General features: G+C 35.7%; 1 pseudogene; it reads left to right on the top strand.

The window, feature by feature from the left end:
• Positions 1–3834: 3834 nt before the first annotated feature.
• Positions 3835–3983, top strand: LOC126026982 (uncharacterized; annotated as a pseudogene).
• The last annotated feature ends 9994 nt before the right edge of the window (positions 3984–13977 follow it).

Below are 13977 nucleotides of genomic sequence, written 5' to 3'. Positions count from 1 at the left end.
CAAACAGCAAACACAGGATGGAAACAGGTTCAAATCCCAGCATCCCATATGGGCCCCCAAGACGGCCAGGAGCAACATCTGAGTACAGAGCCAGGAGTAATCCCTGAGCAATGCTGGATGTGACCCAAAAACCTTAAAAAAAAAAAAAAGAAAAGGAAAGAAAAAAGAAATTAAGAAGTCCTCATTTTATGTGAATATGAAATGTACTTAGAACATTATCAAGATAATATAGTAGCCTGAGATGCAGTGATGCACTGTATCAATTATTTTATCCAGAAAATATTTAAATAAAAAAAAATACCAAGAAGGAAGATGGGGGAAGAATCCACTGATTTCATTCTAGATGTAGAATCATAGAAAGTTCAATTAAGTAAAAAGAGGAAGAATTTGATTCATTCAAACTTGTTGAATATTTTACCTAAAGAAAATCTGACAGATTTCAATAATAAAGGAGTGACTGAAACCCAACAACAATCACGTTTGTAACCAAGGTGTTTAAATAAAAATATTATTAAAAAAAAAAAGAGAAAGGAGTCAAAAAACCAAAAGAGTGAACAACTAAAGATTAGAGTTTGTTAGAAAATATATGAGGCAGCTGTTGCCTTAACACTGTGACTTTCAGACAAGCTTACAAAGTAACACCCATATACCACTTAAACAATATTTTAAAATTAGAAATAAAGCTAAGTATTGTCTATCTTCGTCACTATCTGGTAGGGTCCAAGTACTCCCGGTGAAGAATCAGTTTACCACCTAAGGCCTGACATCTTCTCTCCTGACAAACTTTTATCTTAAACCAAGAATTTCACATGTCTAAGCTCCATTTACTTTCCTACATGAAGCTGCCCATTTGACCATTTCTGTGACCTATTAAATGCAAGTTCTAGATGAAAGAAACCTCAAGAGAGTAACCTGGGCGCCGGAGAGATAGCATGGATGTAAGGCGTTTGCCTTTCATGCAGAAGGTCATTGGTTCGAATTCCAGCATCCCATATGGTCCCCCGTGGTGTGACGCAAAAAATAAATAAATAAATAAATAAATAAATAAATAAATAAATAAATAAATAAATAAATAAAATAAATAAAAATAAATTGGAGAGTAACCTGGGTAAGATGCTTATGTAGATACTTACATCAAGATCTGAGCTACTGGGCCCGGAGAGATAGCACAGCGGCATTTGCCTTGCAAGCAGCCGATCCAGGACCAAAGGTGGTTGGTTCGAATCTCGGTGTCCCATATGGTCCCCCGTGCCTGCCAGGAGCTATTTCTGAGCAAACAGCCAGGAGTAACCCCTGAGCACCGCCGGGTGTGACCCAAAAAAAAAAAAAAAAAAAAAAAAAAAAAGATCTGAGCTACTATTGTAGGGAATATACATTATATGAAAGGAGATTCTTTTCTGGAGAAAGGAAGTTTAAGGTCTCTAAGTGAGCACTGATTTTGACTGAATGAGCTCTTAACATCTTCAAGAGGAATAGACATTAAGGAGTAGAGCAATGCCCATTTTTAACTCGGTTCATTTTCTCTATTGATGTGATTGCAATGACCTGGGCTTTTCCCCCACTTGGTTGTATGGCTCACAGACTCCCATTGTGGTGCTTAGCAGGGCGAGTATGTCAGAGAGCTGTGCTCTTTCAATAAGCAGTGATACTCTCCATGGGTCACAGTACTTGCACAGCTGCAGTTCAGAGCTTACACTCATTTAATGGCGGGACTTATGCAGACTCTGGTTGTTGAGCTCATCAGGGGACACTAGAGTGATCACATACCTTTAAAAAAAAAAAGAAAGAATCTCAGTTCTCACTACAAGCGTCACACCCAGGCAGTGATCTCACACACCCGGCAGTGAGGTGACTAAGAATATCTTGCAATATTTAATGCCAGGCAACAGAGCTGCCAAGCATAAATAGCAGAGCTGGCAGGACCCTGTGACTTACAGAAAGAGAATTTAGGACATCCCACTTGCAAGGCAAAGCATTTTTGTTACTAAACCATTGACTGGCCTCAAAATTTTTTTTCATAAAGACAACCCTTTGCCTAAAAACTAAAGGATAATGCTGTGACAATAAGAATTTAAGATTAAAAAACAGGACTTAGAATGTAATCCCTAGGTGACTAAAAGAAGCTAAGAAATACATGTTTACAATACTTAAACATATATTTTAAAAATGACTCGCATTTGAAAAGGTGTCTATTAAGATTGAGAAAAATCAGACATAAAAGGTCTATCAACAAATGTTTCTCCTCTTAGATATGGAAGTGTCCATGGTGAGAGTTAAAATAAAATGAAGAAGACATTGACAAGTCTGGCATCAAGGGCTTTGAAGAATAACAGAAAGAAAAAAGTCAATGAAGGATAGCATGAGCAAAAAGAAGCATTAAAATATACAGTCAGACAGTTCACTTCATTGCAGGAGAAAATAAGATGACTATAAATGTAGAATTAATTGAAAGATGCTATGAGCACCCAGAAATAAAAAAAAGCATGTTTAAATTAACTGATAGTCCTTTAGAACATAGATTATCACTGGTCTAAAATAACTTTCTTCTTTTTTTTTTTTTTTTTTTTTGAGCCACACCAGGTGAAACTCAGGGGTTACTCTTGGGTATGCATTCAGAATTCACTCCTGGCTTGGGGGACCATATGGGATTCCAGGGGATCAAACCACAGTTCATCCTAGGTTAGTGCGTGCAAGACAAATGCCCTACCACTTGAGCCATCACTCTGGCCCCAGGTCTAAAATAATTTTTAAAATTTGTCTTTACAATTGTGTTCACAATTCTTAAAAACTATCTCTTAGAAATCTGTTCAGAAATATAAAACCAGGATCAATTAATTCTCTCTATAACTATAGACATTGCTTCTAAAGTACAGAGTTTAAAACAAGAAGCCTAACTAGATTTTGTGAAGAAAAGAGATCAAATAAGAAGAGAGGGAAGAGAGGAGGAGGTGAGAAGAAGAGATGGGATGAGATGGGAGGGGAGGGAAGAAAAGAAAGGAGAGGGGAAGAGAAGAGAAAAGTGAGGAGGAGAGGAGAAGAGAGGAAAAAAAGAAAAGAAAATAGAAAAGGCAGGAAGAAAGAAAGGAAACATTTTGTATATGACGGCTATAAAAGGCTTTGGAAGAGAAAGTAGAGCAAGCAAAGGAGGAAGGCACAGGACGGAATTCAATACCATCTGAAGGTTTCTGGGGTGGAGCCATGACTACATTACTAAATTCCTAGGGCCCTATGTAGTGGTCTAAAAATTTATGTGACATGGCTGAATTTAGCCATTGCTCTTGAAAGAAGGAAACACTGTCTAATAGTGTTCTTTCTTTTTGCTTAAACATGGAAACTTAAGTAGAGCATTGGAAAAAAAAAAAAAGAAAGCACTAGATGGCCTTTCAGTGCTGTTCTAAATGGTACATCTTGCATGATGAGCAGACTAATTGAATAGCAATACTCTAATCATTACCACATAATATGATATGGAACACATATCCGTGCATAATTTGCCTAAGTACTTTAAATTATGCTTGTTATAATGCAAAGCTAAAAACTCAATTCTCCTTAGATTACTAAATATCATAGAGCTCCATGAGGATGTTCACATGAGGATAAAGTCAAATGCATGTGACCATCTCCTAATTAGTGGAATTCTAAAAATATCATTAATTGGAAACAATTTTCACTTCAAAGAAGAGTCATAACAGAGTTTTTAAAACTGCAGGTTACAAACCATTATTTGGTCATGACTAGAATGTTTTAATGAAATAGAAAATAAACCATCTTATGTGAATATCTATTGCTTGATTAAACTCTTACTTTGGTTACATAATCAAAATAAAAATACTTATACTTACATGGCAGGGGAGATACCATGATCATGAAGGTGGTTTCCCCAGGGTAAGGCTTATCCATTGCATTCCGGATGTGCTGACCCCTGCGATTTCCCCAAATGTGGGAAGCTCGACTGCATAATTTGTGGTTGTGAGGGAATATTAAATAAAAAAAGAAAAAAAAAAGATGAAACTACTTAGATACCAGAGCCATAGTACAAAGGATATGGTGCTTGCCTTTCAAACAGTCAACAGAGGTTCAATTCCTGGTACCCTATATGGTCCCTTGAGCCCATCAGAAATGATCCCTGAATGCAAAGCCAGGAATAATCCCTGAGCATGCCAGGTGTGGCCCATAAACAAAACCCAACAATCCTACTTTAATTATTGTATCAATTGTTGTGCATTTATTATTCAGTTATATAGTTAGTGTCAATTGGACTGATAATTGGATTTAAAAAACTGATATTAAAAGACAGAAAATGGAGCGAACAATAATAAAATGGGTAGGGGTTTGGTTTTGGTTTTGGTTTTGCTAAGCCTACCCAGTTCCAATCCTCAGCATCTTATATTATCTCCAAAGCCAGTTCAAAGTAATTCCTGTGTGAAGAGCCAGGAGAAAGCCCTGAGCATCACTGGATATAACCCCCAAATCCAAACTATTTAGTAAGAAATTAAAAAGGAAAATAAAAAGAGCATTTTTATAAAGATCACAATATCTTGACATAATACAATGAGAAATGATTATGAAAAATATTGTACATCCACATTTAAAACTATGTTTCTCTGAGAATTTATATGTAACTTAAATTGGAATAAAAACATTACAACAGAGACATTGAGCTAATACCCATGAAAATGTGTTGTATCAGTACAGTCTATGCAATATTATACCAAAGAATACAGAACCAGAGAAGAATTATGGTATGAAGAAACAAAGAACTAAAGCCAGTTAACGAATAAAATGTAAAAACTTGACAGAAACCAAGTTTTATCTGCCTTATAAACCAACTATAGCAATTTAGACCATAAATCTGTATTTTTGGAAGTCTAAAGGATGGTGCATATTTTATGGTTATATTTACATCTTATTAAAATATAATGAAATGGAAATTAAATCCTTTATATCTATAAATATATATTTATATAGTATATAAATATATTATATTATATATTATAATACTATATTATAATTATTATATAATGCATATTATATATATAATTTATATATATGGGGTGCCAAGATTCGAACCACCATCTGTCCTGGGTCAGCTGCGTGCATAAATTTTTCTCTTTTTGTTTGTAATTCACTTTAGAAAAGGAGCAGGGGTAATGTTACACTTGTGAAGGGGGGTGTTCTGGATATGACTGTAACCCAAATATGATCATATTACTTAAATAAAAAATATTAAAAAAAAGAAAATGAAATCTTTTTATAATGTTTTCCTTCTATAGTTTCTATTGGCATTTATGGTCTTCATTTCATCAAAATATCATGACCCTATCCATGCCCAGAGACATTTCTCACAAACTACTTGCGCCTAATCTGGAACTCAAATTTTATACTTCAGTATTCAGGGTTTGTTACTGGTAAATATTTTCTTTATTTATCAGTGTTTTGCTTTCTGAAACACAAAATATGAGGAATTATCTCAAGAGTCCCCAAACTTTTTAAACGTGCCGTTAGCTCACTGTCCCTCAGTCCATTGGAGGGTCAGACTAGAATTTAAATAAAACTATGAAAAAATTCTTATGCATGCTGTACATATTTTATTTAGAATAAAAAAAATAAACAGGAACAAATACAACATTTTAAGTCTTTTTTTAGTATCTTCATTTAAGCACCATGTATACAAACATGTTTGTAGTTGCGCTTCAATCATACAAAATATACCCTCCTTCACTAGTACAACCTTCCCGCCACAAATGCTCCTCATCTCCTTCCTCCCACACCGCCTGCCTGTCTTCAGGACCAGAATTCTATTTCTCTTACTCACCAGCATTGTCATGATATTTGTTGGTGTAGTTATTTCTCTAACTGAACTTACCAATCTTTGTGGTAAGCTTCATATATGGGCTAGTCCTTTCAAATCTCATTTCATATACAATATTTAAAATGAAGAACAAGTAAACTTAATCAACAAACTTACAATTTTTCAATGGGAAATGGGAACTATGGGCCCACTTTTGGTGAGCTGTGGTTTGAGGACCCCTGCCTGAAACTGAGAGAAGGAGTCAAGAGACAGAGAGAATGAAGGGAGTTGGAAAGTGCGGCTCACATCCCACATATTTGCACTGAGGTCAGGGAAGAGTTGGTTGCTAAGCAGGGTAGAGAGTGATGGCGTAATAAAACCAGCAGGCCAAATAAATGTCCTCAGCAGGCCACATGTGGCCCACTGGCTATAGTTTGAGGACCCCTGAGCTAAAGCTTGTGATAGAAGAGTAATGTTACGGGGCAAAATAAGTGGCAACCATCTAAGCAAGCTATGGCTGTGGTCTGGTCTAAATCATAAGGCAAGAGAGAAGAGGATGAAAAGGAAAATTAAAATGGCTATTTGCACCAGCATGTATGACCCTTTACCACTGACATTGAAAACAGAAGTAGGAGTTCATATGGGAAAAATAAATGTATTCAGCCCAGTTAATTTGACATATGAGAGCTTATAATATTTATGAATCTATGACCAATAGGCAGTTGAGTAAAAGTCCAGACCCCCAAAAAGGGTATAATTAAAAATTATAGAAATTCACAAGCATTCTATAAATAAATGATAACCATTAAAATAAAAATTTACTAGCCATTAAAAATACTTGTTCCTGATATACATCCTAAATATTTTACAACTAAGACTGGTAGTCTTTGACACTAGCCTATACAACACAAATGTTTTAAACTAATATTTTCTTGTGCCCACTTACTATCCACAGATGATAACACATAATAAAATTATACATGTTAGTGCAAATTTTAAAAATCATACTTCCAACCTAAAATTAAATTAAACAAAGGTGCTTTATAATGCAATACAATAATAAAGAAGGATTATAGGTCTGTCTTCTGCATAGGATAAGGTGAGTACAATACATTTTTATGAAGATTTAATGTCTCCATAAAACTGTGTGATTAAAATTCTACACACCCGATACCACGGGGAAGTCATTTTCTAAACTATGAAAAACTTTCAGGCAAAGATCTAATTGGTGTATGGACTCTGAGTTCTACAGTAGTTTCAATCCTAAAAAAATTAGGGTATAAGAAAATCATGCAACCTCCAATAATAGATTTTACTTTGTTTGTCCTATAGGTAATTAGAATTTTATTTTCCTCTCAATCTCAGTTAAATGTATAATAAGTTGTATTCTGAAGAATTCAGAAAATTTCTTTATTGTGTTGGTTTCTTCTCATCATTTCAAAGATATGTAATACCTTTGGCCTAAAACCTTAATAAAGCTAAAATTAGTATGGTATATAGTATAGCAATGAAAAGAAGAATTTCTGTAAAATTCCAAAAGAAGAATCATTATCATGCATTTAATAATACTATTACAAAAATAGATATTTCCGAGAAATTATAGAATAAATCAAATTAAATAACCCCTATTAATTAATAATAGATATATTTTTCTAAAAAATATAATTCTAAATAATGAATATATCTGTATATGTATATTTCTAATGATATCTAATTAAAAATAAATATATCCGGTGAGAAACTGTGAGTGCTGCCTGTGTTTGTTTGTATCCTGTCCTGTCTCGTGAACCTCTTGGGAGTGGGCCGAAAAGGGCCCAGAAAATTTGCTCTTCCAGAGGCTCATTCAAGAGGCCGAACGCCAAGGAACTACTTCCTAAAGTGAAAACCATCTATAAGATAATTCACTCTCCCAGAGGCTCTAGAAGAGCATGGATGCTCTGCTTCGCTACATGGCCCTGCGCTCTTCCTAAGGAAAGAACTCCACTGCAACAAAAAGAAAAATCACATAAGAAATGAGTGGGATCATTGAAGCCCAGCATTTCTCACCAGACTCTTCTCTGCTGTGTGCTCAGGCAGAAGATTTCATCCTGTGTTAGGCTTCATCCACAGAGGGCTCCCCTTCTTTGGAGGCAAGTTGACCCACCCTGAAAGCGCAGAGCCAGAGGAGCGTGGCCGTGCATATCATTTAGCCAACACGTAGAGAAACCCACAATACAAGAATGACAATGGGGAAACAATGCAGGCCTGCATCAGACATAGAGAATGAAGATGACAATTTTGATAACCAGAAAATGGCCAACCAACTAATAAATATCTCAGGTAAAGAGTTTAGAAAAGAAATATGGAAGATGCTACAAGAACTCAAAGAAACCATAGACTGAGTTGAACAGAACACTAATAGGAACCAAGAAAATTTGAAGATAGAAATCACAAAACTCCAAACTGAAATAAAAGGTCAAATAACAGGCCTGAAAACTCAGTAAACGAATTGAATGACAAAATGGATATGCTCTCCAACAGGCTAACAGAAGCAGAGAATAGAATTGGTGCTGTGGAAGATGAGATAAATAACAATTCCATACAGCGGGAAAGATTGGGAAAAAAAACTTAAAGCAAATGAACAGACAATGGAAAAATTAGTCAAAGAATGGGAACAGATGAAAGTAGAAGTCTATGATAAACTCAACAGAAACAACTTAAGAATCATTGGAGTCCCAGAGACCCAGGAAGAAAATTTCCAGGAAGAATCAATGGTCAAGAACATCATTAAAGAGAAACTTCCGGAGCTAAAGAATATATGCGATCAAATACTGCATGCCCAATGAGTACCAACCAAAAGAGACCCCAGAAAAAATACCCCAAGACACATCCTAGTCACAATGATGAACCCAAAGATAGAGACAGAATTCTGAAAGCAGCAAGATCAAAAGGAGAAATTACATTCAAGGAAACATCCTTGAATCCAGACCTGTCACCAGAAACACTCAAGGCCAGAAAGCAGTGGTGGGACATAGTGACAAAACTCAATAAAATAAATACTTTGCCAAGAATACTGTACCCAGCAAAACTCACTTTCAGGTTTGACGAAAAAATGGTTTCACAGAAAAACAACAGCTCAGAAACTTTAGAAACTCAAAACCAGTCTTAAGAGGAAAACTGAAAGACCTGATTTAACAAGACTGACCAAAAGACACACCAAATCTTGATATAATGATGGCATTAAATCCCAGGATGATTCTTTCAATGTCAATGGACTAAATGCACCAATTAAGAGAAACAGAATGGCTAAATGGATCAAAAAACTCAACCCAACCTTCTGCTAGCTATACGAAACGCACCTGAATAGTCAGAACAAAGGTTGGATGAAAATTATCTAAGCAAAAAACACATAAATAAGCTAAAGTGGCCATATGAATATCAGATGATGCAAACTTTATACTCAGAAAAGTTGTAAGGGACAAAAATGGACATTTTGTAGTAATCAAGGGACATAAAGAGCAGGAAAAAATCATTCTCCTAAACATATGTACATATACACATATATACATACATATATATACATATATACCGAATGAGGGGCCAGCAAAATATTTAATACAATTGTTGACAAATCTGAAAAATAATATCAATAACAACACAATAAATGTGGGGGACCTCAACACGACTTTGTCAACACAGGAGAGGACAACCAGACTGAAACCCAACAAGAATATACTAGACCTGAGAAGAGAAATGGAAGAAAGAGGCCTCGTAGATATATATAAAACACTCCATCCCCAGAAAACTGGATACACATTTTTCTCCAATGTACATGGAACATTCACCAGGATAGACTACATGCTGGCACAAAAAACATAAATCCATAATATCAAGAAGATAGAAATTTTCAGGCTACCTTTGCTGACCACAAGGCTCTGAAATTATATGTGAATTCCAAAGGGACAAGGAAGAAAAATTTTAACACCTGGAAGTAAAACAGCCTGATACTGAATAACCAGTGGGTCCAAGATAAAATAGAAGAGGAAATCAAAACTTTCCTGGAAACAAATGATAATAAAGACACAAACTATCAGAACTTAGGGGACACAGCAAAAGCAATACTGAGAGGAATATGTATAGCTTTGCAAGCACACATCAGGAAGGAAGAAGGGGCCTATCTAGCTCAATGACGCAGCTCATAGAATTAGAAAGTACTCAACAAAAGAACCCAAATATACGGAAACAGAAGGAAATAACAAAGCTGAGAGCAGAAATCAACAAAGTGGAAACCCCAAAAAACAATCGAAAGATCAACAAAAGCAGAAGTTGGTTCTTCGAAAAAATAAACAAGATTGATAGAAAAATGGCAAAACTAACAAAGAAAGAAAGAGAGAGAAACTTGATAACTCATATCAGGAATAAAAAGGGAGAGATCACTACTGATATAGCAGAGTTTCAAAGGGTAATCAAAAACTACTTTGAGAAACTCTATGCCACTAAAAATGAGAACTTGGAAGAAATGAATAAATTCTTAGACTCTTATAGTCTTCCACGGTTGAATGAAAAGGATGTAGTATATCTAAACACCCCCATCACTACTGATGAAATTAAAATGGTAATCAAATATCTCCCCAAAAACAAAAGCCCGGACCCAGATGGATTCACTAATGAATTCTTTCAAACTTTCCAAGAGGAAATACTACCAATACTGGCAAGACACTTTCATGAAATCGAAAAATTGAGAATACTTCCAAATAGCTTTTATGAAGCCAACAACACCTGATACCTAAACCAGACAGAGATACTACAAAAAGAAAAGAAAATTTTAGACCAATATCGCTGAGGAATGCAGATGCAAAGATCCTCAACAAAATCCTGGCAAATAGAATTCAATGCCTCATTAAGAAGATCGTCCATTATGATCAAGTAGGTTTCATCCCAGGAATGCAAGGATGGTTTAACATCCATAAATCTATCAACATAATACACAACATCTGAATGAGAAAAATAGAAATCACAGGATCATATCATTAGATTCAGAGAAAGCATTTGATAAGGTCCAACACCCATTATTGATCAAAACTCTCAGCAAGATTCGAATGAAAGAAACCTCTCTCAATATAGTTAAGGCCATCTACCACAAGCCAATGGGAAATATTATCCTCAATGGAGAAAAACTAAGAGCCTTCCCTCTAAATTCTAGCACAAGACAAGGCTGTCCTCTCTCACCACTCCTATTCAACATAGCACTGGAAGTACTTGCTATAGTGATTAGGCAAGAAAAGGATATCAAGGGAATCCAGATAGGAAAGGAAGAAGTCAAGCTCTTGCTGCTCGCAGACGGCATGATACTCTACTTAGAAAATCCTAAAGACTCTACCAAAAAGCTTCTAGGAACAATAGACTCATATAGCAAAGTGGCAGGCTACAAAATTAACACACAAAAATCAATGGCCTTTCTATACAGCAATAGAAATAAGGAAGAAATGGACATTAAGAAAACAACCCCATTCACAATAGTGCCACACAAACTCAAATATCTTGGAATCAACTTGACTAAAAAAAAAAAAAGAAAGAAAATTATAAAACTATAAAACTCTGCTCCAAGAAATAAGAGAGGACACGTGGAAATGGAAACACATGCCCTTCTTATGGGTTGGCAGGATTAATATCATCAAAATGGCAATAATCCCCAAAGCATTGTACAGATTTAATGTAATCCCTCTAAAGATACTGGTGACATTCTTCAAAGAAGTGGATCAGGCACTTTTGAAATTCATTTGGAACAATAAACATCCTAGAATAGCTAAAGCAATCATTGGGGAAAAGAATATGGAAGGAATTACTTTCCCCAAATTCAAACTGTACTACAAAGCAATAGTTATCAAAACAGCATGGTATTGGAATAAGGACAGGCCCTCAGATCAGTAGAATAGGCTTGAATACTCAGAAAATGTTCCCCAGACATACAATCACCTAATTTTTTGATAAAGGAGCAAGAAATCCTAAATGGGGCAAAGAAAGCCTCTTCAACTAGTGGTGTTGGCACAACTGGCTAGCCACTTGCAAAAAATTAAACTTAGACCCCCAGGTAACATACTATACGAACGTTAAATCCAAATGGATGAAAGATCTCTATATAAGACCCAAAACCATAAGATACATAGAACAACATGTAGGTAAAACACTCCAGGACATTGAAACTAAAGACATCTTCAAAGAGGAAACTGCACTCTCCAAGCAAGTGAAAGCAGATGGGAATATATTAAACTGAAAAGCTTCTGCACCTCAAAAGAAATAGCACCCAGGATACAAGAGCCCCCCATTGAGTGGGAGAAACTATTTACCCAATGCCCATCAGAGAAGGGGCTACTATCCAAAATATACAAGGCACTGACAGAACTTTACAAGAAAAAAACATCTAATCCCATCAAAAAATGGAGAGAAGAAATGGACAGACACTTTGACAAAGAAGAAATACAAATGGACAAAAGACACATGAAAAAATGCTCCACATCACTAATCATCAGGGAGATGCAAATCAAAACAACTATGTGGTACCACCTCACACCCCAGATATTGGCACACATCACAAAGAATGAGAACAAGCAGTGTTGGTGGAAATGTGGAGAAAAAGGAACTCTTATCCACTGCTCGTGGGAATGCCGTCTAATTCAACCTTTATAGAAAGCACTATGGAGATTCCTCCAAAAATTGGAAATTGAGCTCCCATACAAACCAGCTATACCACTCCTAGGAATATACCCTAGGAACACAAAAATACAATACAAAAACAACCTTCCTTACACCTATGTTTATTGCAGCACTATTTACCATAGCAAGACTCTGGAAACAGCCAAGTTACCCTTCAACAGGTGAATGGCTAAAGAAACTGTGGTACATATACACAATGGAATATTATGCAGCTGTCAGGAGAGATGAAGTCATGAAATTTTCCTATACATGGATGTACATGGAATCTATCATGCTGAGTGAAATAAGTCAGAGAGAGATAAAGATGCAGAATAATCTCACTCATCTATGGGTTTTAAGAAAAATGAAAGACATTCTTGAAATAATAACTTTCAGACATGAAAGGAAAAGAGCAACAGCTCACCTCATGAAGCTCACCACAAAGAGGGATGAGTTTAGTTAGAGAAATAACTATATTTTGATCTATCCTAATAATGAGAATGTACGAGAGAAATAGAAAGCCTGTCTAGAGTACATGCGGGGATTGGGTGGGGAAGAGGGAGATTTAGGACATTGGTGATGGGAATGTTGCACTGGTGATGGGTGTTCTTTACATGACTGAAACCCAAACACAATCGTGTATGTAATAAAGTTGTTTAAATAAAAAAATAAAAATAAAAACTTCTTTCTTATGTTCCCTATAGAAGGAAAGCAAGATGAATCATAATCTGATACTCGGTAAAAGGTCAGTATTTTAAAGGTCATTATTTTAAAACTTCTGAAATAGGGCTGGAGTAGCACAGCATGTAGAGCGTTTGCCTTGCACATGGTTGACTTAGGGTTCGATACTAGGCATTTGATATATTCCCCTATGCCAGTCAGGAGTAATTTCTTAGCTCAGAGCCAGAAGTAAACCCTGAGTAATACAAGATGTAGCCCCCAAATAAAACTGACCAAATAAAGGCTTCCGATATATCTCAATAACTTCCTAAGTTGTTATTTATTTTTGCAAACTTGAGTAGATGGAGCTTAAACTTTCACTCTATCTTTAGTCGACCAAAGGAATTTCTAATTGAGCAAATTAGATTCAGCAAATGTTTAAACACCTGGCTGGTACACTGAAGAATTATGATGAGGAGACACAAAGAAGCACATTAATTGATTCTGAAGAAAGTCACATTAAAGATAGCTGGGACACAAAATAGGTCTTTGCACAGTTGTTAAAAGCATCAAGACTTGAGTGATCTTCATTTCACTCTGTTTTCATGACTCATTAAGTTTGGAACTTTGTATGTGGACATAGCGCCTGTTGAGCATAAAATAACAAATGTGCAAAGAAGCTACTGCTGTGAAATACAACCTCACACTTGTTAGAAGATAAAACATACAAGAAATAACAAGTGTTGGTCAAGATATGAAGCACAGATAGTCTTTGAATGTTGTTGGTAAGAAAAACAAGTTAGTGCACCTGCTATGATGAAAGAGAATGATGAGATGATTTGTCAAAATATTAA

This window comes from Suncus etruscus, chromosome 13, assembly GCF_024139225.1.
Source record: "Suncus etruscus isolate mSunEtr1 chromosome 13, mSunEtr1.pri.cur, whole genome shotgun sequence".
NCBI classification, from domain to species: Eukaryota; Metazoa; Chordata; class Mammalia; order Eulipotyphla; family Soricidae; genus Suncus; species Suncus etruscus.
Note: the sequence above shows the minus strand (reverse complement) of the source record. Positions and strands in the feature narration are given on the sequence as shown.